At 30.8% G+C, this 24225-nt stretch overlaps 1 pseudogene; it reads right to left on the reverse strand.

Moving 5' to 3' along the window:
* Positions 1-429: 429 nt before the first annotated feature.
* LOC145294348 (U2 spliceosomal RNA) lies at positions 430-555 on the reverse strand (annotated as a pseudogene).
* Positions 556-24225: the final 23670 nt, after the last annotated feature.

Here is a 24225-nt window from a genome sequence, read left to right on the forward strand (position 1 = left end):
CATTCTCACTTTTATAGACGTACTCAGCGTTGCCCAGTCGTAAAATACGTATCAATTATATACTTTAATTAATACACCAACTGAGGTATGTGTATGCGAGTATTATGGGTTTTTTTTCTAAACAGTTAACTTCTTGTAAGTAAAAAGAAGGCCGATATCCATTAGTCGCGTGCTCTCGTGTAATGAATGAATGCGTGAATGTAGGATTGACATGAAATTCTTAAAGATAAACTAAAATGACCGAAAAATGGGCTGAAATGACTTAAATAAATAAAAAGTAAATGACTTAGAATGACTTTAATGAACTTAAGGATGAATTGAATGACCTTAAGAATGACCTGAATGCTTAAAAAATAACTGGAATCCTTCAAAAACAACTTGAATGATCTGGAGAATTACTTGAATGGCTTTGAGACTGACTGGTTGTAAAGTGGGTGATCATTTTACATTAAATTAATACAGAAAAGTGATCCCCCACTTTATATTACAATAAGTACAGCATGTAGTAAGAACAGATACTACACTTTGATCTCGGCGAAAAAGCCAAGAAAAGATATTTATTTGCTTCCCCACCGAGCAAATTAGGCATAAGGTCGATTTTTAATGTGAGGAGTGAAGGGGAAATGGGGACCAACTCCCCGGGGAGTAGGGGAGCTGGATAGTGATAATTGGTATGAAGGGTTGCCCCTACATTGACCAAGGTCTTATATGTGGGGTTGCCTCCACATATGGTCTTTGCTTGCAGTATCTCTCGGAACAGATACTACACTTTTATCTTTGTCAAAAAGCTAAGAAAACCTTAAAACGCTAAGAACAGCATCTATTAATAACAGACCTTTCATCTTAACCAAAAAGGCTAAGCACAAAATGTTACGGACAGACCGACAGACCGACCGACGGAGTGACTTATAGAGTCGCTTGCACGCAACTAAAAAAGGTATTTGATCCGAGATTTAAACCAAGACCTACAGACATCGACTCAACTACGATAACAATTACACCGGCCCAACGCCACGTTTACAATGTGTTTTGAAAAATCTTATTCTTCACATACAAAAACTATCATGTTTTTCGACCGCGCATGCGCAATCGTGAAACAGTTGACAAATAGATAAAAGTCAATCATTTGCTAATTTTGATCCCTTCGCAGCGTTGTTTCCCCCTGAATGAATCTATTAAAAGTTTTCCACATATTTTAATATTCTATATACCAAATTTCGTGTGTGTAGATCTGTTATATTATTGTGTACCAAAAAGGCGACAAAACAGTGTATGTTGTATAATCGTCTATATGTTGATATGCGGACTTGAGACGAAGGGTTCATCCTGATGCGTATACGTGTCGCTAAATGTCTATTGCTGGTGATTCCTCACTGTTTGAACCCTAGAATAATGTTGTTGCTGTCTATTTATGATATGTTCATATCTAATTGTTCATATGCCTGCGTGCGTGTGTGTGCGCGCGCGCGCGCGTGTGTGTGTGTGTGTGTGTGTGTGTGTGTGTGTGATAGATGTATTCTGGACCATCCTTCATGCGTCGTTGATCTTGTCCACCTGGAATTCATCTTGTTCTTGGAAGGGGAGGCTGGAACCTGTTTGAACGAAACACATTGACTCCAAGACGATGATTGGTTTTATATAGTTTTTATTCACTATCTAGGTGTCGATCGCAAAAGAATGGAAAGTGAATGTCTTTGCTTGCGTGGTTACTTCTAGGTCTCTGTTTTTACACACGTTAGCTTTCCCCTCAGTGAAGGGGCAAACGACCTATTAAACCGTCCGCTCTCCTCAACGTCCAAAATTCAATCTCTCCGATAATCTCCAGCTAACCTGATCACGTGACTCACACGTAAACTCGACCAGCTGATCAGACCTTCCGGTAAACGTGTTTATGATTTTACTATATTTTGACAGATTTTATAAATATTCTTCATATTCATCTCTCGTCCATCTCTCCAGTTAGATAGATAGATAGATAGATAGATAGACCGAGATGGATAGATACAGAAATAGATAACTAAATAGATAGATCGACACTTTCTAGTGTTCGACCTATTACATAACAGATAAAAAAATTCATTGAGTATATAGGTTGAGAAGTGTCCTCACACACATACGCACACTCACTTGTATTGATGTGTAGATATGTCAGCAATTCATACGAATGCAATACTAAGCACGCAGCCTATCTTTCGTCATTCGTCATAAAATAAATGACTACTTCCCCAAGCGTGGCCAGGTAGCCCTTACTAGTTTTAGGTACACAAGGTTGCCTCTTAATTTTTGAATCATAAGATCTGTAAGAAAGTTAAAGATCGCAAGTGGTTTCCTTACTTGCTTGAATTATTAAAAAAAATAGGTCAGCTTTAATTTTGAATCGTAAACGATTGAAGCCAAGGAAAATAACAATCACGTTAAGATCTGTTTTAATTAATAATACGCGGATGTAATTCAATCATAAGCGTTTCGAAATTGTGAACGAGTAGCGAAATGCTAATTAAACTAAAATAAAACTTCAGCGTGTTGGATCTTATTAACCAGAAGATGGGAAAACAATCCCTTTGTGATATCTTTCAAAAAAAAAAAAAAAAAAACGTAAACGTAGGAAATAATTGGATAGACAGTTTATTTAATTACCTCTTTTTTCACAAATGAAATAAAAACGGTTTAAAAATAAAGTTGCAAACGTGTGCATTTAAAACTAGCAAAGCTAACCGACCTTGCCCGGAGATGTAGTAATCGAATGCCATCCATAACAATTGATTTCTAATGTTGCCACACGCGAAGTAAATCTTACTAGTGCACTTATTGATCCGTGTTGAAATAATAACGTTATCTTCTATAATATAAATATCACTTGTCTGTTTAAATATGTATAAATCTCACTTGTCTGTTAAATGTATGCATGTATGTATGTATGTTTGTATGTCTCGCAAAAGCTTTCGACAGAGGTGATGGATCCTGATAAGATCGGTATCATTTTGAAGATCGACGTCTCGGACGATAAATATCGAAAAATTAGCCCCAAATGCTAATTTCTTCACCCTAAACTACAAGGAAGGTTCGATTTTTTTCGCCGACATGTTATCGAGTCATCGGCACCGTTGGATTGACTTCGATTAATTTCAACGCTTTTGACATCCGGTCGCGTCATGGAGACATCAACTAAGACATCAGATTTTCTTTCATTTTCTTTTCCGCCTTCACGGCATGGGGTCGAGCCTGTCTGCCTACTACCACTTTTTTGTGTTTTGCTTAACACACACCTCCAAACATCAGGGCAACGCCGTGAACCCAGCTTAGTAATTTAGAAAGCCATTCTTAACATGGAGAAGGGATGCTTTTTTGTACCTATTCTGTACTTTAACCTTACAATTTAATAAAAATAGATATCATAAAATATTAATTAAACTTAAAAATACTATTAAAAACAATCGCGGGGATCAATAAGTGCACTAGCACCTCTTATAAAAGAAACAAAACAAGTCATAGAACAAAAAAAAATCAACTACAAAACGAAAAACCAAACAAAAAACGCAAGTTAAATTTATTAATATATTTCGTATGAATCAGATTATGCGATCGTTATCATCGGTTACCGCAATATGTTTCTAGTTAGAATATCTTCTAGCAAGACATCGAGTACTGACAGAAGGAACCGCATCAAAGTTGCCAATATCCTAAATGAAAGTATTTCCGTGGGACGAATTGGATTCGAACTTCACACGCCTAGGTTACCAGTCCGTGACTTTAAACACTAAGCCACGCTCAACACCGCGTGTTGAATATTACTATTTACTTTGCCTCTCCACGAAGACAGAGCTAGACACCAGGGTCCTTTTTTAATATGGAGAAAAGGAACAAATTTAAAAACTGTCTCAGTCGTAAAGGATTACTCCTCCACTAACCGAAAACAAAAAATGTAAGTGTTGTATCAGAAGAGATACTACACTTTGATCTTGGCCCGAAGGCCACACGCGTGTACAGTTAAAAAAAGGCAATGCGCGTTTGCAGTTTTACAAGAAAAAAAGAAGAAAAGAATATACGCGTTTAGAGTTTACAAGAAAAAAGAAGAAAAGAATATACACGTTTACAGTTTTACAAGAAAAAGAAGAAAACAATATACGCGTTTACAGTTTTAGAAGAAAACAGAAGAAAATAATATACGCGTTTACAATTTTACAAGACAAAAAGAAGAAAAGAATATACGCGTTTACAGTTTTACAAGAAAAAAGAAGAAAAGAATATACGCGTTTGCAGTTTTACAAGAAAAATAGAAGAAAAGAATATACGCGTTTACAGTTTTACCAGAAAAATAGAAGAAAAGAATATACGCGTTTACAGTTTTACAAGAAAAAAGAAGAAAATAATATACGCGTTTACAGTTTTACAAGAATAAAAGAAGAAAAGAATATACGCGTTTGCAGTTTTACAAGAAAAAAATAAGAAAAGAATATACGCGTCTGCAGTTTTACAAGAATAAAAGAAGAAAAGAATATACGCGTTTACAGTTTTACAAGAATAAAGAAGAAAAGAATATACGCGTTTACAGTTTTACAAGAAAGAAGAAGAAAAGAATATACGCGTTTGCAGTTTTACAAAGAAAAGAATATACGCGTTTACAGTTTTACAAGAATAAAAGAAGAAAAGAATATACGCGTTTGCAGTTTTACAAGAATAAAAGAAGAAAAGAATATACGCGTTTACAGTTTTACAAGGCAAAAAGATGAAAAGAATATACGCGTTTACAGTTTTACAAGAATAAAAGAAGAAAAGAATATACGCGTTTACAGTTTTACATGAATAAAAGAAGAAAAGAATATACGCGTTTACAGTATTACAAGAAAAAAGAAGAAAAGAATATACGCGTTTACAGTTTTACAAGAATAAAAAAAGAAAAGAATATACGCGTTTGCAGTTTTACAAGAAAAATAGAAGAAAAGAATATACGCGTTTACAGTTTTACAAGAATAAAAGAAGAAAAGAATATACACGTTTACAGTTTTACAAGCATAAAAGAAGAAAAGATTATACGCGTTTGCAGTTTTACAAGAATAAAAGAAGAAAAGAATATACGCGTTTGCAGTTTTACAAGAATAACAGAAGAAAAGAATATACGCGTTTACAGTTTTACAAGAATAAAAGAAGAAAAGAATATACGCGTTTACAGTTTTACAAGAAAAATAGAAGAAAAGAATATACGCGTTTACAGTTTTACAAGAATAAAAGAAGAAAAGAATATACGCGTTTATAGTTTCACAAGAAAAAAAGAAGAAAAGAATATATGCGTTTGCAGTTTTACAAGAATAAAAGAAGAAAAGAATATACGCGTTTAGAGTTTTACAAGAATAAAAGAAGAAAAGAATATATGCGTTTGCAGTTTTACAAGAATAAAAGAAGAAAAGAATATACGCGTTTATAGTTTCACAAGAAAAATAGAAGAAAAGAATATACGCGTTTGCAGTTTTACAAGAAAAAAAGAAGAAAAGAATATACGCGTTTGCAGTTTTACAAGAATAAAAGAAGAAAAGAATATACGCGTTTAGAGTTTTACAAGAATAAAAGAAGAAAAGAATATACGCGTTTACAGTTTTACAAGAAAAAAAGAAGAAAAGAATATACGCGTTTGCAGTTTTACAAGAATAAAAGAAGAAAAGAATATACGCGTTTACAGTTTTACAAGAAAGAACAAGAAAAGAATATACGCGTTTGCAGTTTTACAAGAAAAAAGAAGAAAAGAATATACGCATTTACAGTTTTACAAGAATAAAAGAAGAAAAGAATATACGCGTTTACAGTTTTACAAGAATAAAAGAAGAAAAGAATATACGCGTTTACAGTTTTACAAGAATAACAGAAGAAAAGAATATACGCGTTTACAGTTTTACAAGAATAAAAGAAGAAAAGAATATACGCGTTTACAGTTTTACAAGAATAAAAGAAGAAAAGAATATACGCGTTTACAGTTTTACAAGAATAAAAGAAGAAAAGAATATACGCGTTTATAGTTTCACAAGAAAAAAAGAAGAAAAGAATATATGCGTTTGCAGTTTTACAAGAATAAAAGAAGAAAAGAATATACGCGTTTAGAGTTTTACAAGAATAAAAGAAGAAAAGAATATATGCGTTTGCAGTTTTACAAGAATAAAAGAAGAAAAGAATATACGCGTTTATAGTTTCACAAGAAAAATAGAAGAAAAGAATATACGCGTTTGCAGTTTTACAAGAAAAAAAGAAGAAAAGAATATACGCGTTTGCAGTTTTACAAGAATAAAAGAAGAAAAGAATATACGCGTTTAGAGTTTAACAAGAATAAAAGAAGAAAAGAATATACGCGTTTACAGTTTTACAAGAAAAAAAGAAGAAAAGAATATACGCGTTTGCAGTTTTACAAGAATAAAAGAAGAAAAGAATATACGCGTTTACAGTTTTACAAGAAAGAACAAGAAAAGAATATACGCGTTTGCAGTTTTACAAGAAAAAAAGAAGAAAAGAATATACGCATTTACAGTTTTACAAGAATAAAAGAAGAAAAGAATATACGCGTTTACAGTTTTACAAGAATAAAAGAAGAAAAGAATATACGCGTTTACAGTTTTACAAGAATAACAGAAGAAAAGAATATACGCGTTTACAGTTTTACAAGAATAAAAGAAGAAAAGAATATACGCGTTTACAATTTTATAAGAATAAAAGAAGAAAAGAATATACGCGTTTACAGTTTTACAAGAAAAAAAGAAGAAAAGAATATACGCGTTTACAGTTTTACAAGAATAAAAGAAGAAAAGAATATACGCGTTTACAGTTTTACAAGAATAAAAGAAGAAAAGAATATACGCGTTTACAGTTTTACAAGTAAAAAGAAGAAAATAATATACGCGTTTACTATTTTACAAGAAAAAAGAAAAAAAGAATATACGCGTTTGCAGTTTTACAAGCATAAAAGAAGAAAAGAATATACGCGTTTACAGTTTTACAAGAAAGAACAAGAAAAGAATATACGCGTTTGCAGTTTTACAAGAAAAAAAGAAGAAAAGAATATAGGCGTTTGCAGTTTTACAAGAATAAAAGAAGAAAAGAATATACGCGTTTGCAGTTTTACAAGAAAAAAAGAAAAAAGAATATACGCGTTTGCAGTTTTACAAGCATAAAAGAAGAAAAGAATATACGCGTTTACAGTTTTACAAGAAAGAACAAGAAAAGAATATACGCGTTTGCAGTTTTACAAGAAAAAAAGAAGAAAAGAATATAGACGTTTGCAGTTTTACAAGCATAAAAGAAGAAAAGAATATACGCGTTTACAGTTTTACAAGAAAGAACAAGAAAAGAATATACGCGTTTACAGTTTTACAAGAAAAAAAGAAGAAAAGAATATAGGCGTTTGCAGTTTTACAAGAATAAAAGAAGAAAAGAATATACGCGTTTACAGTTTTACAAGAAAAAAGAAGAAAAGAATATACGCGTTTGCAGTTTTACAAGAATAAAAGAAGAAAAGAATATACGCGTTTACAGTTTTACAAGAAAAAAAAAGAAGAAAAGAATATACGCGTTTGCAGTTTTACAAGAATAACAGAAGAAAAGAATATACGCGTTTACAGTTTTACAAGAAACAAAGAAGAAAAGAATATACGCGTTTGCAGTTTTACAAGAATAAAAGAAGAAAAGAATATACGCGTTTACAGTTTTATAAGAAAAAAAGAAGAAAAAAATATACGCGTTTGCAGTTTTACAACAATAAAAGAAGAAAAGAATATACGCGTTTGCAGTTTTACAAGAATAAAATAAGAAAAGAATATGCGTTTACAGTTTTACAAGAATAAAAGAAGAAAAGAATATACGCGTTTGCAGTTTTACAAGAATAAAATAAGAAAAGAATATGCGTTTACAGTTTTACAAGAAAAAAAGAACAAAAGAATATACGCGTTTGCAGTTTTACAAGAATAAAAGAAGAAAAGAATATACGCGTTTGCAGTTTTACAAGAAAAAAAGAAGAAAAGAATATAGACGTTTGCAGTTTTACAAGCATAAAAGAAGAAAAGAATATACGCGTTTACAGTTTTACAAGAAAGAACAAGAAAAGAATATACGCGTTTACAGTTTTACAAGAAAAAAAGAAGAAAAGAATATAGGCGTTTGCAGTTTTACAAGAATAAAAGAAGAAAAGAATATACGCGTTTACAGTTTTACAAGAAAAAAGAAGAAAAGAATATACGCGTTTGCAGTTTTACAAGAATAAAAGAAGAAAAGAATATACGCGTTTACAGTTTTACAAGAAAAAAAAAGAAGAAAAGAATATACGCGTTTGCAGTTTTACAAGAATAACAGAAGAAAAGAATATACGCGTTTACAGTTTTACAAGAATAAAAGAAGAAAAGAATATACGCGTTTACAGTTTTACAAGAAAAATAGAAGAAAAGAATATACGCGTTTACAGTTTTACAAGAATAAAAGAAGAAAAGAATATACGCGTTTATAGTTTCACAAGAAAAAAAGAAGAAAAGAATATATGCGTTTGCAGTTTTACAAGAATAAAAGAAGAAAAGAATATACGCGTTTAGAGTTTTACAAGAATAAAAGAAGAAAAGAATATATGCGTTTGCAGTTTTACAAGAATAAAAGAAGAAAAGAATATACGCGTTTATAGTTTCACAAGAAAAATAGAAGAAAAGAATATACGCGTTTGCAGTTTTACAAGAAAAAAAGAAGAAAAGAATATACGCGTTTGCAGTTTTACAAGAATAAAAGAAGAAAAGAATATACGCGTTTAGAGTTTTACAAGAATAAAAGAAGAAAAGAATATACGCGTTTACAGTTTTACAAGAAAAAAAGAAGAAAAGAATATACGCGTTTGCAGTTTTACAAGAATAAAAGAAGAAAAGAATATACGCGTTTACAGTTTTACAAGAAAGAACAAGAAAAGAATATACGCGTTTGCAGTTTTACAAGAAAAAAGAAGAAAAGAATATACGCATTTACAGTTTTACAAGAATAAAAGAAGAAAAGAATATACGCGTTTACAGTTTTACAAGAATAAAAGAAGAAAAGAATATACGCGTTTACAGTTTTACAAGAATAACAGAAGAAAAGAATATACGCGTTTACAGTTTTACAAGAATAAAAGAAGAAAAGAATATACGCGTTTACAGTTTTACAAGAATAAAAGAAGAAAAGAATATACGCGTTTACAGTTTTACAAGAATAAAAGAAGAAAAGAATATACGCGTTTATAGTTTCACAAGAAAAAAAGAAGAAAAGAATATATGCGTTTGCAGTTTTACAAGAATAAAAGAAGAAAAGAATATACGCGTTTAGAGTTTTACAAGAATAAAAGAAGAAAAGAATATATGCGTTTGCAGTTTTACAAGAATAAAAGAAGAAAAGAATATACGCGTTTATAGTTTCACAAGAAAAATAGAAGAAAAGAATATACGCGTTTGCAGTTTTACAAGAAAAAAAGAAGAAAAGAATATACGCGTTTGCAGTTTTACAAGAATAAAAGAAGAAAAGAATATACGCGTTTAGAGTTTAACAAGAATAAAAGAAGAAAAGAATATACGCGTTTACAGTTTTACAAGAAAAAAAGAAGAAAAGAATATACGCGTTTGCAGTTTTACAAGAATAAAAGAAGAAAAGAATATACGCGTTTACAGTTTTACAAGAAAGAACAAGAAAAGAATATACGCGTTTGCAGTTTTACAAGAAAAAAGAAGAAAAGAATATACGCATTTACAGTTTTACAAGAATAAAAGAAGAAAAGAATATACGCGTTTACAGTTTTACAAGAATAAAAGAAGAAAAGAATATACGCGTTTACAGTTTTACAAGAATAACAGAAGAAAAGAATATACGCGTTTACAGTTTTACAAGAATAAAAGAAGAAAAGAATATACGCGTTTACAATTTTATAAGAATAAAAGAAGAAAAGAATATACGCGTTTACAGTTTTACAAGAAAAAAAGAAGAAAAGAATATACGCGTTTACAGTTTTACAAGAATAAAAGAAGAAAAGAATATACGCGTTTACAGTTTTACAAGAATAAAAGAAGAAAAGAATATACGCGTTTACAGTTTTACAAGTAAAAAGAAGAAAATAATATACGCGTTTACTATTTTACAAGAAAAAAGAAAAAAAGAATATACGCGTTTGCAGTTTTACAAGCATAAAAGAAGAAAAGAATATACGCGTTTACAGTTTTACAAGAAAGAACAAGAAAAGAATATACGCGTTTGCAGTTTTACAAGAAAAAAAGAAGAAAAGAATATAGGCGTTTGCAGTTTTACAAGAATAAAAGAAGAAAAGAATATACGCGTTTGCAGTTTTACAAGAAAAAAAGAAAAAAAGAATATACGCGTTTGCAGTTTTACAAGCATAAAAGAAGAAAAGAATATACGCGTTTACAGTTTTACAAGAAAGAACAAGAAAAGAATATACGCGTTTGCAGTTTTACAAGAAAAAAAGAAGAAAAGAATATAGACGTTTGCAGTTTTACAAGCATAAAAGAAGAAAAGAATATACGCGTTTACAGTTTTACAAGAAAGAACAAGAAAAGAATATACGCGTTTACAGTTTTACAAGAAAAAAAGAAGAAAAGAATATAGGCGTTTGCAGTTTTACAAGAATAAAAGAAGAAAAGAATATACGCGTTTACAGTTTTACAAGAAAAAAGAAGAAAAGAATATACGCGTTTGCAGTTTTACAAGAATAAAAGAAGAAAAGAATATACGCGTTTACAGTTTTACAAGAAAAAAAAAGAAGAAAAGAATATACGCGTTTGCAGTTTTACAAGAATAACAGAAGAAAAGAATATACGCGTTTACAGTTTTACAAGAAACAAAGAAGAAAAGAATATACGCGTTTGCAGTTTTACAAGAATAAAAGAAGAAAAGAATATACGCGTTTACAGTTTTATAAGAAAAAAAGAAGAAAAAAATATACGCGTTTGCAGTTTTACAACAATAAAAGAAGAAAAGAATATACGCGTTTGCAGTTTTACAAGAATAAAATAAGAAAAGAATATGCGTTTACAGTTTTACAAGAATAAAAGAAGAAAAGAATATACGCGTTTGCAGTTTTACAAGAATAAAATAAGAAAAGAATATGCGTTTACAGTTTTACAAGAAAAAAAGAACAAAAGAATATACGCGTTTGCAGTTTTACAAGAATAAAAGAAGAAAAGAATATACGCGTTTGCAGATTTACAAGAAAAAAAGAAGGAAAGAATATACGCGTTTGCAGTTTTACAAGAAAAAAGAAGAAAAGAATATACGCGTTTAGAGTTTTACAAGAATAAAAGAAGAAAAGAATATACGCGTTTACAGTTTTACAAGAAAAAAGAAGAAAAGAATATACGCGTTTACAGTTTTACAAGAAAAAAAGAAGAAAGAATATACGCGTTTACAGTTTTACAAGAATAAAAGAAGAAAAGAATATATGCGTTTATAGTTTTACAAGAAAAAAAGAAGAAAAGAATATACGCGTTTGCAGTTTTACAAGAATAAAAGAAGAACAGAATATACGCGTTTGCAGATGTACAAGAAAAAAAGAAGAAAAGAATATACGCGTTTGCAGTTTTACAAGAATAAAAGAAGAAAAGTATATACGCGTTTACAGTTTTACAAGAATAAAAGAAGAAAAGAATATACGCGTTTACAGTTTTACAAGAAAAATAGAAGAAAGAATACACGCGTTTACAGTTTTACAAGAATAAAAGAAGAAAAGAATATACGCGTTTACAGTTTTACAAGAAAAAAAGAAGAAAAGAATATACGCGTTTACAGTTTCACAAGGAAAAAAGAAGAAAGGTATATACGCGTTTACTATTTTACAAGAATAAAAGAAGAAAAGAATATACGCGTTTACAGTTTTACAAGAAAAAAAGAAGAAAAGAATATACGCGTTTACAGTTTTACAAGAAAAAAGAAGAAAATAATATACGCGTTTACAGTTTTACAAGAAAAAAGAAGAAAAGAATATACGCGTTTGCAGTTTTACAAGAATAAAAGAAAATACCCATTTATAATTTTACAAGAAAAACAACAACAAAGAAGAAACGCTTGTGCAGTTTAACAAAAAAAAAAAAAAAAGACGCATGTACAATTTTACAATAAAAACAAAAAGAAAATAGGCGTGTTTAGTTAGAAAAAAGAAAGAAAGAAATTATGACGTTTCTGAATTTTTGAGATGAGGATTGGTTATTTATTCCCAAGTTCGATGAGATACACCTAATGGAGGTCGGAGGTTACATCGACCGAAACGTTTATGAAAATCACACTCAAGGTGAGAACAGTAGTCCGATGAATAATAATACAGAAAGAAAATACGCGTTTAAATTTTACAAAAAAAAAAAAAAAGGAAGACGTGTTTACAAAAAGAAACAATACGGGTGTACAGTTTTACAGAAAAACAAAAAAAGAAAAAAAGAAAAGAAAATACGCTAGATAAATTTTATTTGGTAGGAAAATCAATCCTCCCTTTTTCTAATCTCATTAACGTGTAAATAAAGCACCTGTCTGTTTGTAGGTTAGTTATTATGAACAAGCGAATATTTTCCTGAATCTTTTAAAACTGAAACACATTATTTCCTGAACTTTTGCATTATTAGCTAAAATTCTTCTTTGTTTTCTCTATTATTTTAAGTTATTATAAAAATTAAGAGAGATAATTATTTTCATTGCTCATAAAAACTAAATTTGCCTACTTCATGACTGAAGCGGACCGGACAATCGTTGTTTGATATGGTTAATATGCCGTAAAAAAGACATGTCAATTAAAAAAATATAATCAACTATAAGAGGGTGAGTCCGGCTTTGCCCGGACGTAATATACTCTTAAATATGATATTTCAATTCGTCCAGATTTCGTATATATTATTATAGGGTTGTGATTTCAAAAGTAAAAAATGAAAGTATTTGGGTTCCATCAGTTAGAACTGAAACTTTAGCATTCAAAGCTGGTGACGTTACCACTGTACCACCGTGAACTGACTAAGAATTAAAAGAAAAACACTAAGATGAATGTAAAAAATGTATAATGATTTTTTCAATTCTGAAATGAACATATCAGAGAGAAACGATTTAATAATTGAGAAGACATTTCCAGCTATACTATAACTGAAGGTCTTGTGGAGTAGGCCTTATGTAAGCCATATTGCATGTCACTAAGGAGGTTGTTTTTGCTGAGGTGGTTGACTACTTTATTGTTTAACAAAGATTCCAGCAACTTACTTATGACACACAGGAGACTGATTATTCTGTACTGTGAAGGATATGACCAATCACCTGAATTCGTAAATACAGGGCATAATGATTAGATTTTCCAGGGTGTTTGGAAATAATTCACCTTAAGACAATGTTTAAACAGTTTTGTAAGTATGGGAACTAGTTCTGGTTGAAGCTTTTTAGCACTATAATTGGAATGCCGCCAGGATTTTGATTAGCTTGGCAACATCACGAACAGATATTTGTATATCGCATAGCGTGTTTTCAGATACAGGAGGAAATACAAAGGGTTTGCGACCTTGATCGCATAGGGTAGAATTAGCTGCAAAGTTCTTAACAAAGAGATTGGATCTGTACGATGCTGAGGAGATTACCTCAGATCCATTAATTATAGTTGGCATAGAGCACACGCTTCTGTCCAGGGCTCTATTTGTTATTTGGCAATACTGATGGGAACCCAGCCGCTGCTTAGCAACTTTGGACTTAACGGGCGGCGAATACAATTCTCTCGCGTTCTTTATTATTCTTATACAGTTTTTGACAGCCCTGAAAGCGGTTTGAGTCTCAGTATATCTATTACGTTAGAATCAATGAGGAAAAAGTGATTTCTTTCATTACAGAAAATATCAATCGTTTAAGGCTCAAGCTTAAGGGGTCTGAAGAAATACTTGTATTCTGGAAATATTGGTTACTTAGTGTCTAATAATGAATATAAATTAAAAAACAAACATATACAGATCTAATTTTGTATAGATATAAACCATTGGATGTTTCGTATTTCTCAAGTAATATCAAGTTTATTTATAGATTTTCCACGTATAAGCAATATAAGATTCTGATTATTAACTCCATCATTAAATTTATTTTTAACCTCTTCGGCCGTAGAACAAGATGAAACGTGTATCCTCCATTATCTAGTAATATTTAAGAATCAGGACCTTCGGTAGATATATTTTCTCTCTCCATTTAGCAGGAGTATCATCTTTTTTTAGGCGCAATTAACTTCATTGCAACCATTATAAATATATGATGATAAGGTTTATAAATAAATAAATAAATATGTGTCCACTAAGTATATTTTAATTTCCGTTTAATTCTTTTTTTTTTACATGGGGATTACCACTTATCAAGGCCCGAAGGCCACTCAGGGATAAGGGTTATTGCGTGTACAGTAATCAGTGAGATAGTATTGTAGTAATCATTAGTATTGAGGGTTTTGATAGTGTGTCTTACTTAAGGGGGCGGTTTGTCAGGAGTTTGTTTATGTTGGACTTGAAGACGTCCAAGTTGTAGTCAGGTGGGAAACAGGTCAGCGGCAGAGAATTCCACTGGCATGCAGTTCTTTACATATGTTCAAAAATTGAGTCGTAAATTCAAATTAATTTAATATTTTTTGAGAAATACGAAAAAAATAACAAAAAATAAATAATGTACCAAGTACATTAGCAACACACTATAAATTATCGAACACCTCGCGATGATAACCAAAATGGCGTTTTCGTCTTACTAAAAAGTTCATAGTAAGTAATGTTCATGTCAACATTTTGTAATTTCTCGGAGTTTTAACTTACTACGTAATTATAGCTTTCATTTTAATAAATAGAAACGACTGGCAGACAGCGCATGCTTTTTGTAAAAAAATCTATATGAAATTCGACCATTATTTCTGACATATCTATACACGAAAACATAATCTTTTTTTTATTCCCAAAAATTTTACATTATTAGTTCGCAACTTTTTTGTTAGCCTTTATATATATATATATATATATATATATATATATATATATATATATATATATATATATATATATATATTCCTGTGAAAATATATTTTATTATATATATCTATATATCTATAAAGGTGAAAGTGTGTGTGCCTGTCTGTCTGTCTGTCTGTCTGTTTGTGTGCATTTCCCTACGCAATATCTCAATGTTAAGGGGTCATAATAGGGGTCAAAGCTAAAAAAATTGACCGCGGTTTTTTTGCTCAATATACACCTCCAAACACCCGGGCAACGCCGGGCTGAAAATGCTAGTATATATATATATATATTTAGACAAATATTATTGAACTAGCATGGGTGCCCGGCGTTGCCCGGGTGTTTGGAGGTGTATGCTGAGCAAAAAAAAAGGGGGTAATTTTTTAAACTTTGACCCCTATTATGACCCCTGAAAATTTATTGTTTTGGGCTCAAATCAAGTTATTAAGTTAGATCCATGTCCACGGAAGCTATATCTAAAATTTAAAGTGTGTAGACCCAAAATTGTCGGAGAAGTTTGGTAGAGTTCTCAAAGCTCAAATCGTTGAACTTTGACCCCTTAATCGCCAAATTTCTGGCTAAAAACCGATCACATAGATTTTTCCAAATCTCAGTACCCTGTATATCAAATTTCGAGTCTGTAGACTAAAAATTGACAGAGTTATTTCGTAGGGAAATGTACACACACACACACACACACACACTTTCACTTTTATAGATATATAGATTTAAAATTTGAGTCTGACAGAATGACAAAATTATATTGCAAACCGATATATTAAACAAACGAACTTCAAAGAGACAAATGAACACATAAGTAAAAACAATTTGTATTAGAAAACATTTATTATTCCACGTCTTTTTTTTACAGACCTGACGACTGAGGTTCGCTCTTAATAAAAATTGTTTTTTATAGTATTAATTTTGACTTCCTTTTTCATAAAAAACTATAAAAAAAATCAAGAAAGAAAAGAAATTTAATTTTATTTTTTCATTAATTTCTTTCTGTGCAAAGCAATTCTTTCAAACTTACTCTGTTTCCAAAATGTTTTTATTTTATTCCCCTCCCCCTTTATTCATTTTCCTCCGCATCCTGGCAAGATTACTGTACACATAGATTCGAAAAAATAGTCAAAAACAAATATATAAATAAATGTTATCAAAGGCAAGATAAGTTACTTTTCTACCTAACTGGATATCTTTTTTGTGTTTTTATTCAATGTAATATATTTATTCAGCTCGAAAAACATAGTGTTTACCGATGTGTTGGAAAATTCAAGATGGCGTCTCACACCCTCTTTAACACCGTAAGTTTGGGAAAAGGTGTTATAAATAAATAACTATACAAAATACTATTAAAAACCCGCCGAATATATGTCAACCTATGTCACGGTAACATATATTGAGCGAGTTTTTAACAGTATTTTAACAGGGCACATCGTAAAAACTGACCCATTAATTTTCCTGAAGTAAAAACTATATCGTTTTTAAACTTTTAAAACTGTACATTATAAAAAGAAAACTGTTCGATTGATTTTTTTTTTTTTTACATGGGTGTCACCACTTATCAAGGCCCAGAGGCCACTCAAGGATAAGGGTTAATAGGTATACATTAGTCATTGTGATTTTAGCATAGTAAACAGTGGGAATTTTGTAACTTGGATTACTTGAAAAAGAAAACTGTTCGAATGATTGAAAATGAAAACAAAATAACAATGTAAATATAAGAAAAAAACAAAAACAAACGAAGTTTCCGTTTCAGGAACCCGAGTTTAATTTTATGTCGTAATCATTCAACTCGTTAGCGGTTTTATTCAGCGATTAGGGATAACCATACGACATATCTAATTACCAAAGCGATTTTTTTTTAATTTTTCTTTTTTTATTAAAACTAAACCTGTTTAGTTTTAATGAACCAATTTTTTTAAAGCCAACACTTTAGTTATTTTGAGAGCGTGCAACTGCACCCGAAAGGTTGATTAGGAAACTCCAAATCCTTTTATGACTCGGAAAAAAAGGGCTTTTTATCGGCTTAAATGATAAACTAATGTTAAATATTAGTATTTGCCATCGATTCTGAAATAAAATGAAATCCTGACATTGTGATCATTTTTGCAGGTGTTATGTGCCAAATATTGAAATAAGAATGTTTAAATTCAATTATTGTAATTTAAGTCTTTAATTTTAAAGTCGATTTTATTTATAAAATATCTTTTTAGAAATCAATCTCAAAAACAATCCGAACAGTAAATCTCTTTTGTTATGGCTAAGTTTTTGTCAAGGGTAGAAATTATAATAGACAAGTATTCATCCATGATGACATTTTACCGATTTCCTGGTTTACAGGTATTCTTGCTAAATTTCTTCGAAAGAATTGACATAAACAATACTTCAACTAAATACGTATATTTCATGCAATAATGATTTTTATTTCTTCTGACTTTTCCTAAACTAAACATATAACATCGGTTAGGGTTAGTTTAACATTCTGTAAAAGTACCTTCCGTTTTTTTTTTTTTTTTTTTTTTTTTGTACTTCTGCTGAGAAGGTAAAAAACCGATAAAAACTGGATATATTTTTCGTGTTTTTATTCAATTTAACATGTTTATTCAGCTCGAAAAGAATACAGTGTTTACCGATGTGTTGGAAAATTCAAGATGGCGTCTCACACATTCTTTAACACCGTAAGTTTGGGAAAAGGTGTTATAAATAAAAAACTATACAAAATACTATTAAAAACCCGCCGAATATATGTCAACCTATGTCACGGTAACATATATTGAGCGAGTTTTTAACAGTATTTTAACCGGTTTTTTATTTATTACACCTTTTTCCAAACTTACCGTGTTAAAGAGAGAATCGGCCGCCATCTTGAATTTTCCAATACATCGGTAAACACTGTATGCTTTTCGAGCTGAATAAACATGTTAAATTGAATAAAAACACGAAAAATTTGCTTTTGATAACATTTATTTGTTATATATTTGTTTTTTTGCAACTTATTCGAATCTATGTGTACAGTAATACAAACCCGAAATGAATTTAAGACCACGAGTGAAATGAGAAAAAGAAGTCAGCGGGTTTGGTTGCCATAACAACGTGACGGTAGTGAACGTGTGTGTGTGCGTGTGTGCGCGTATTTCGTGTAGTTTAGTTTCGTATAATAGTTTCGTATTTTTTTTAATTTGTAAATAACAAGTTATTAAAAAATTAAACCCTTCCAAGATGGACAATAAATAAAGCCATAATATTTTATGGTAAAGGTAAGAGCGTAGAAACGATTGTTTTTTAAGAGATGTGATTATTGGATTAACCAATCAGAAATCGTCTGTGGCACACACACATCTCTGTTTTTATAGATATATAGAAGATAGATATAGATATAGATAGATAGAAGATAGAAGATAGATTAAATGTTAAATAGATTTTGTAAATAGTACAGTTGAAATGATTAGAATATTTCCAATATGTAATAAGGTCGAGGTAATTAGTTAAAGAGATTTAATATAATGTGATATGCAAATGAGCATATGTCATTCGATATGGGGGTGGTTTGTAGAATAGTATATAAAGAAATTAGGCAAAGATTCTTATGTCTCCTATAACAGAAACATCCTAAAATGGGTTCTAATGTTTCTCTACCAGGAGAGATCTACCCTCTTACCTCCTTTATATTTCGTTGATGGTGGAGAGCTGTACACACAGACAGAAACACACGAACCCTATTACTTTATAAAAATATAGATAGCACAGAATTATTATGTTTTACAATTTTCTTTTTTATCTTCTCCAATCTCCGAATAGTCCTTTTTGTGTTCTTCTTGAAATTGTATATGTTGGATCCATAATCACTTTCGACAGAAGTACTTCTATCATCCTCAGGCATATTGTAGAAATACATGTAGAGATTGTTTTTTTTTATTTACTTATACAAAAAGGACTATTCGGAGATTGGAGAAGATAAAAAGGAAAATTGTAAAACAGAATAATTCCGTACTATTCAATAATATTTGTCTAAATGAGAAAATGCTGCCTAAATATACACAATATATATATATATATATATATATATATATATATATATATATAAATACACGCATATATATATATATATATTTCTGTGAAAATATATTTTATTTCCTTATATTATATACCAATCCTCATTTAAGAAGCTCAAAGTAATTACAATGCTATATAGTGAATAAATGACAAAAGACTATATTTCAAAATTCATGATGATGACCATCTTATAATTTATTCCTTTAATTCATTTGACATTCATAATTCCTGACATTATCTGTTTCGTAGCGCAAAATCAATCACTTAATTATTATATCAATCAGTGGATCTATTTTGCCCTTAACTCACCAGAAGAAATAGCAACAATCAATCCGTCAAAAGGAAATAAAGTGCGTTTTGACATGATTAAAATCCCAAATTTAGCATTTATGCCCGGCCTTGCCCGGGTGTTTGGAGGTGTATGTTGCGTAAAAAAAAAAAGAAAGTGGTAGCAGGAAGGCAGGCTCGAACCCGTACTTCAAGGAGGAAAAGAACGAGAAAAAACCCTGACGTCTTTGCTGTTACGACCACCGCCAAACCGGAAGCGACGTAGGTTTTAATTAAGGTAAGACAATTGAAAGGCGGGGATGATTTTCGAAAATATCGGTGAAAAAAGCGACTATAGAAATGTACCCAGTTGAAGGTGAAGATATTAATGTTTTTAGCCAATTTTTCGATATTTGTCATCTGAAAGGTCGAACTTCAAAACGATACTGATATTGTAAAAATCCGTCGCCTCCGTCAAACATACATACGTTTATATATTGGTAACTCAAATTTTCGACCAAACCGATTAAAAAGCTTGCCCTATCTCTGAATACCCTTTATGTGAAATTTTAAATGTTTAGACCAAAAATTGTCTGAGTAATTTGGTAAAGACTGAAGCGGTAAAATTTCTTTTTAACTTTGATCCCTATTATAACCCGTTAACATTTATTGTTTTGGGCTCAAATCAAGTTATTAAGTTAGATCCATGCCCAAGGAATCTATATCTAAAATTTCAAGTGCTTAGACCTCAAATTAGCGGAGGAGTTTGGTAGAGTTCTCAAAAGTCAAATCGTTGAACTTTGACCCCTTTAACAGCAAAGTTCGTGGCCGAAAATGGATTACAAAAATTGTCCCAAATCTCCATACCCTGTATATCATATTTCGAGTCTGTAGACTGAAAATTGACAGAGTTATTGTGTAGAGAAACGTAAACAGACAGACACACACACAGGGACAGACACTTTCACACACACACACATATATATATATATATATATATATATATATATATATATATATATATATAATGGTTGTATAGATGGTTGTATAGATATAGTACGTTTGTAATGGGAATATTGATATATACCCACGGGAAGTATTATCGTGAAGCAACGTTACATAACGAAACCAACCACATAATTGTTTCCAAAGATAACTAATATTCTAGTATAAAGGAAAAGATAGAAAAAAACCCAAAACAATTACAACCATCGAGATTAGGTTTATACATAGATTAAACACTCTGTGTAATTATATCAGACACCGCGGTAGAGTGGGAAATATAACTCCCAGTAAACCATCTTTTTTAAAATCATAAAAAATAAGCCTGTAAATCTGTAAATCAAACCATATGGACATATATCATATAAACAAACCAACAAATAAATCAATAATTTGAAAACCAGAACCAAATCAACAAATATAAAAAGCGAGGTATGAAATAAATAAATAAACAAAGCTTAACAATAAAATAGATTAATAATGTAGTGGCTGCCAGAAAAGAAAAAAAAAACAAACATAAAAACCAAAGATATGAATGTTAACAGCGATGTGGGTATAATATTACTTGGGATCAAAGCGAAAACTTACGCCAATAAACAACCACCGAGTTAAAATAATACCAATACCTCCACTCTACTACCGCTTGACCACATGAGATCCTACTTCCTCCTCTTCCTTCAATCCCCATCCTACTCCCTTCTTTAAACACACCTCCATCCCAAACCCCTACTGCTCATACTCACTGAGTATACACCACAGTTCTACCAAAGCGTAAACCACACCCGAATATCTTACAAATAAACAAAGGTAATCCTGACTTTCTTTTCAATATCGCTCCTTTATTTTGTCCGATGAAGTGGTTCCCTTTGAATAGGGATTCTACTTAAACATGTATGCACATATGTAACTAATAATGTTTGTATAATAAACAATATATATATATATATTCACTTGCTTTTCTTGACAATTTATGACTATAATAAATTGCGGTTTCACTTAATGGTATGACCAGCAAATTCTAGCATTGCAACAAATATAATTTGCTGATTTCCTTCTGCCCTCGGATGGGAATAACAAGAATAGCATTCTTTGAAACTCCGCGGAATAAGGACTTTGTAAATTGATTTTTGGAGTTTTCAGTCGAACAATAAATTTAGATTGTAAATTTCAAGTTAAAGTTTAAATTTTCTTTCTCTGATATATATATATATATATATATATATATATATATATATATATATATATATATATATATATATAGTTCAGGTACATTATAATTGGAATTAATTTCCTAAATCAAAAGTGAAGCTCAGTATTCAACGTTTAAAAGCTCAATATTTAACGTTCAAAATATTCAAGTTACATTAAATAGAGTATTAAATTCAAGATTATACCATTTGAATAAATAAATAAATAAATAATATAAAAACCGTAATCGTCACAATAGAACAGTATGATAAAATAGCATAAAAAAAGAAAAAAAAACATGTTATTGTGATTTAAGCTTTTCTAAACAAATTTCCTATAAAATGTAAAATACTTTAATCTATTTCGAAGGATTTTTATCTACACCTATAATAGCGATCTCTATTTCTTATTGACATTACAATTATTTAAGAAACTTACATTGTAAATAGGTCACAGCCTCATATTTTTTTCGGTGGAAAAAAAATTATTGTAAAAGTATAAATTAAGAGAGCGAGTTTCCGTCTTTATCCTGTGTGGCGTTTTAGGCCAAAATATTGATAATAGTATAGGCACCGCCAAAACTGGGGGGGCAGGTCAGTACTTTTTGACGGACCGTCTTTTTAAAAATCTACCAAAAATCAGGTAATTATCCGATCAATACGAAATTTTCAGCGATTATTAGGAGAAGAATGAACTTTATAACAGTGTACTTATTTTTCATAAACGATATTTATATATATATTTTTTTTTGCTTACAACCCCCCCCTTGTTTTGAAGTGGGAACAAATATGCTTAAAATAATCATCTGAAACTGAACAAAACATATTGTGTTGTTGTAAGGGACAGAATTATAGATTTAAAAAAAAAAAAAAAAAAAAATTGTTTGCATACCTTATTTTGACGTCTAAATATCAGAACTTCGATTGTGTTTAATTATCCCGCTTTTGAGTTTTGAAGTGTGAAATTCGGTGAATATGTTAAGTAAAATAATTAATTTAAGTTAAGCAAAACAAAAAAAAAATTTTTTTATATTTATACGAAAAAAGCCATTTTAAAATTTTTGATAAATAAATTAACAATTTTTTTTTAGCGAGCCGAATAATGCATGACCATTATTAAACAGAGCATGCTTTGAATAATCGATACAAAAAAAAAAATTCGATAAATATTGTGCCCTTTGTGTTAAAAATAGCATCATTTTTTTCGATCTCGTTTGAAAACGTTTGCCGCCTTTCGACTACGGTGGACCAAACGCGCTGAAATAATTTTTTTTTATTCTGCTTTAAATTGCCCCCTCCCCCCATTTTGGGGAGCCTGGCCCCCACACACATACACATTAAAAACCAAACTCATACAAATGGTCACCCATCTGGTACTGGCCAGCCTCAGCTTAATAATACATTGAAATTTTCGTCACTGAAAAATAAGTTTTTTTGGCCTGTTTAGTCTTCCATAGTTTTCGTCTCATCGAAAGAAAACGTAAACAGAGTCGATCTGAACTCTTCGGCGACGCGAAATATCTGGTTACATATATGAATAAGTGGAATTATTTGAAATTCAGGTACTTATATTATAATATTTTTGCATATTCTCTTAGAAAATCATCCTAAATCTTAGTTAGACAATAAATGAATAAATAAATTATTTCAAAAACCCTTTTTTTTAAATATTTAAGTACGTTTTTTGTGCAAGACAAAAAATAACAATTGTTAACTTTTTGGGAAAATTTAACATTTAAAATTGAATTAAAAATAGTAGAAAAAGTTTTACATTATTCTGTTTTCTATATGATAAAATTCAGGGTTTTATCTTTCTGGAAAAAAAAAAGTTACTCAGAAATAATGGATTTTAATAAATGTAATTTAGTTTTAAAAAACAACAACAACTTGATTTTGCGGCCATTTTTGGCGGTGCCTATAATAGTAAAGTGTTGTCTTTTTTTATTATTATTAAAATCGCTCCAGACAAAACAAGAAGACACTTGATGTAAGAATCTAAGAATAATACTTAAAGGTCAAAAACTAGTAATGGGTCGGTGTTATCTGGATAGATTTTGACTAAAAAAACAGCACCCCCTTGTCATAACTATCGCTCATGTGAGAATTAAAAGAAAAAATAAGACAAGCTAGAGTTCCGAATCTGTCGACAGTAAATCTAATATCAACGTTTTACTTTTTACTTTTTTCTAAATATAAATTAAATTTTATGCTGGTCAAGAATGTTTTTTTTTTTTTACACAGTGGTCACTACTTATCAAGGTCCGGAAGCCACTCAGGGATAAGGGTTATTGCAAGTACATTACGTTAGTGTGGAGATTTGATGAAGTGTTTACTTAAGGGGGCGGTTCATTAGGAATTTGTTAACGTTGGACTTGAACACATCCAAGTTGTAGTCAGGTGGGAAGCAGGCAGACGGAACAGATTTCCACAGGCGTGCAGTTATAAGAAAGAAGCTTTGTTCATGGAGTCCACGTTTTGATTTAGGCACAGATAAAGAGGGAGGGGGAATTTTCACAGTGGATTCGGCTAGACGGGTGTTTTTCGTGAAAGATTAGCGAGGGGGGACCAGAGATTGAGTTCAGATGAGCACCTGCCATGGAAATAACGATAAAACAAGGATAGGCTCGCAATTTTTCTTCTGTGGGAGAGAGGTTGCAGGGTAGAGAAAAGGGCATCCCCCACTGTTTTAGAAATATTAATTCTTCAGTTACATTTAAAGACAATATTGC

Source organism: Euprymna scolopes, chromosome 15 (assembly GCF_053919585.1).
Source record: "Euprymna scolopes isolate OS-2025 chromosome 15, ASM5391958v1, whole genome shotgun sequence".
NCBI lineage: Eukaryota > Metazoa > Mollusca > Cephalopoda > Sepiida > Sepiolidae > Euprymna > Euprymna scolopes.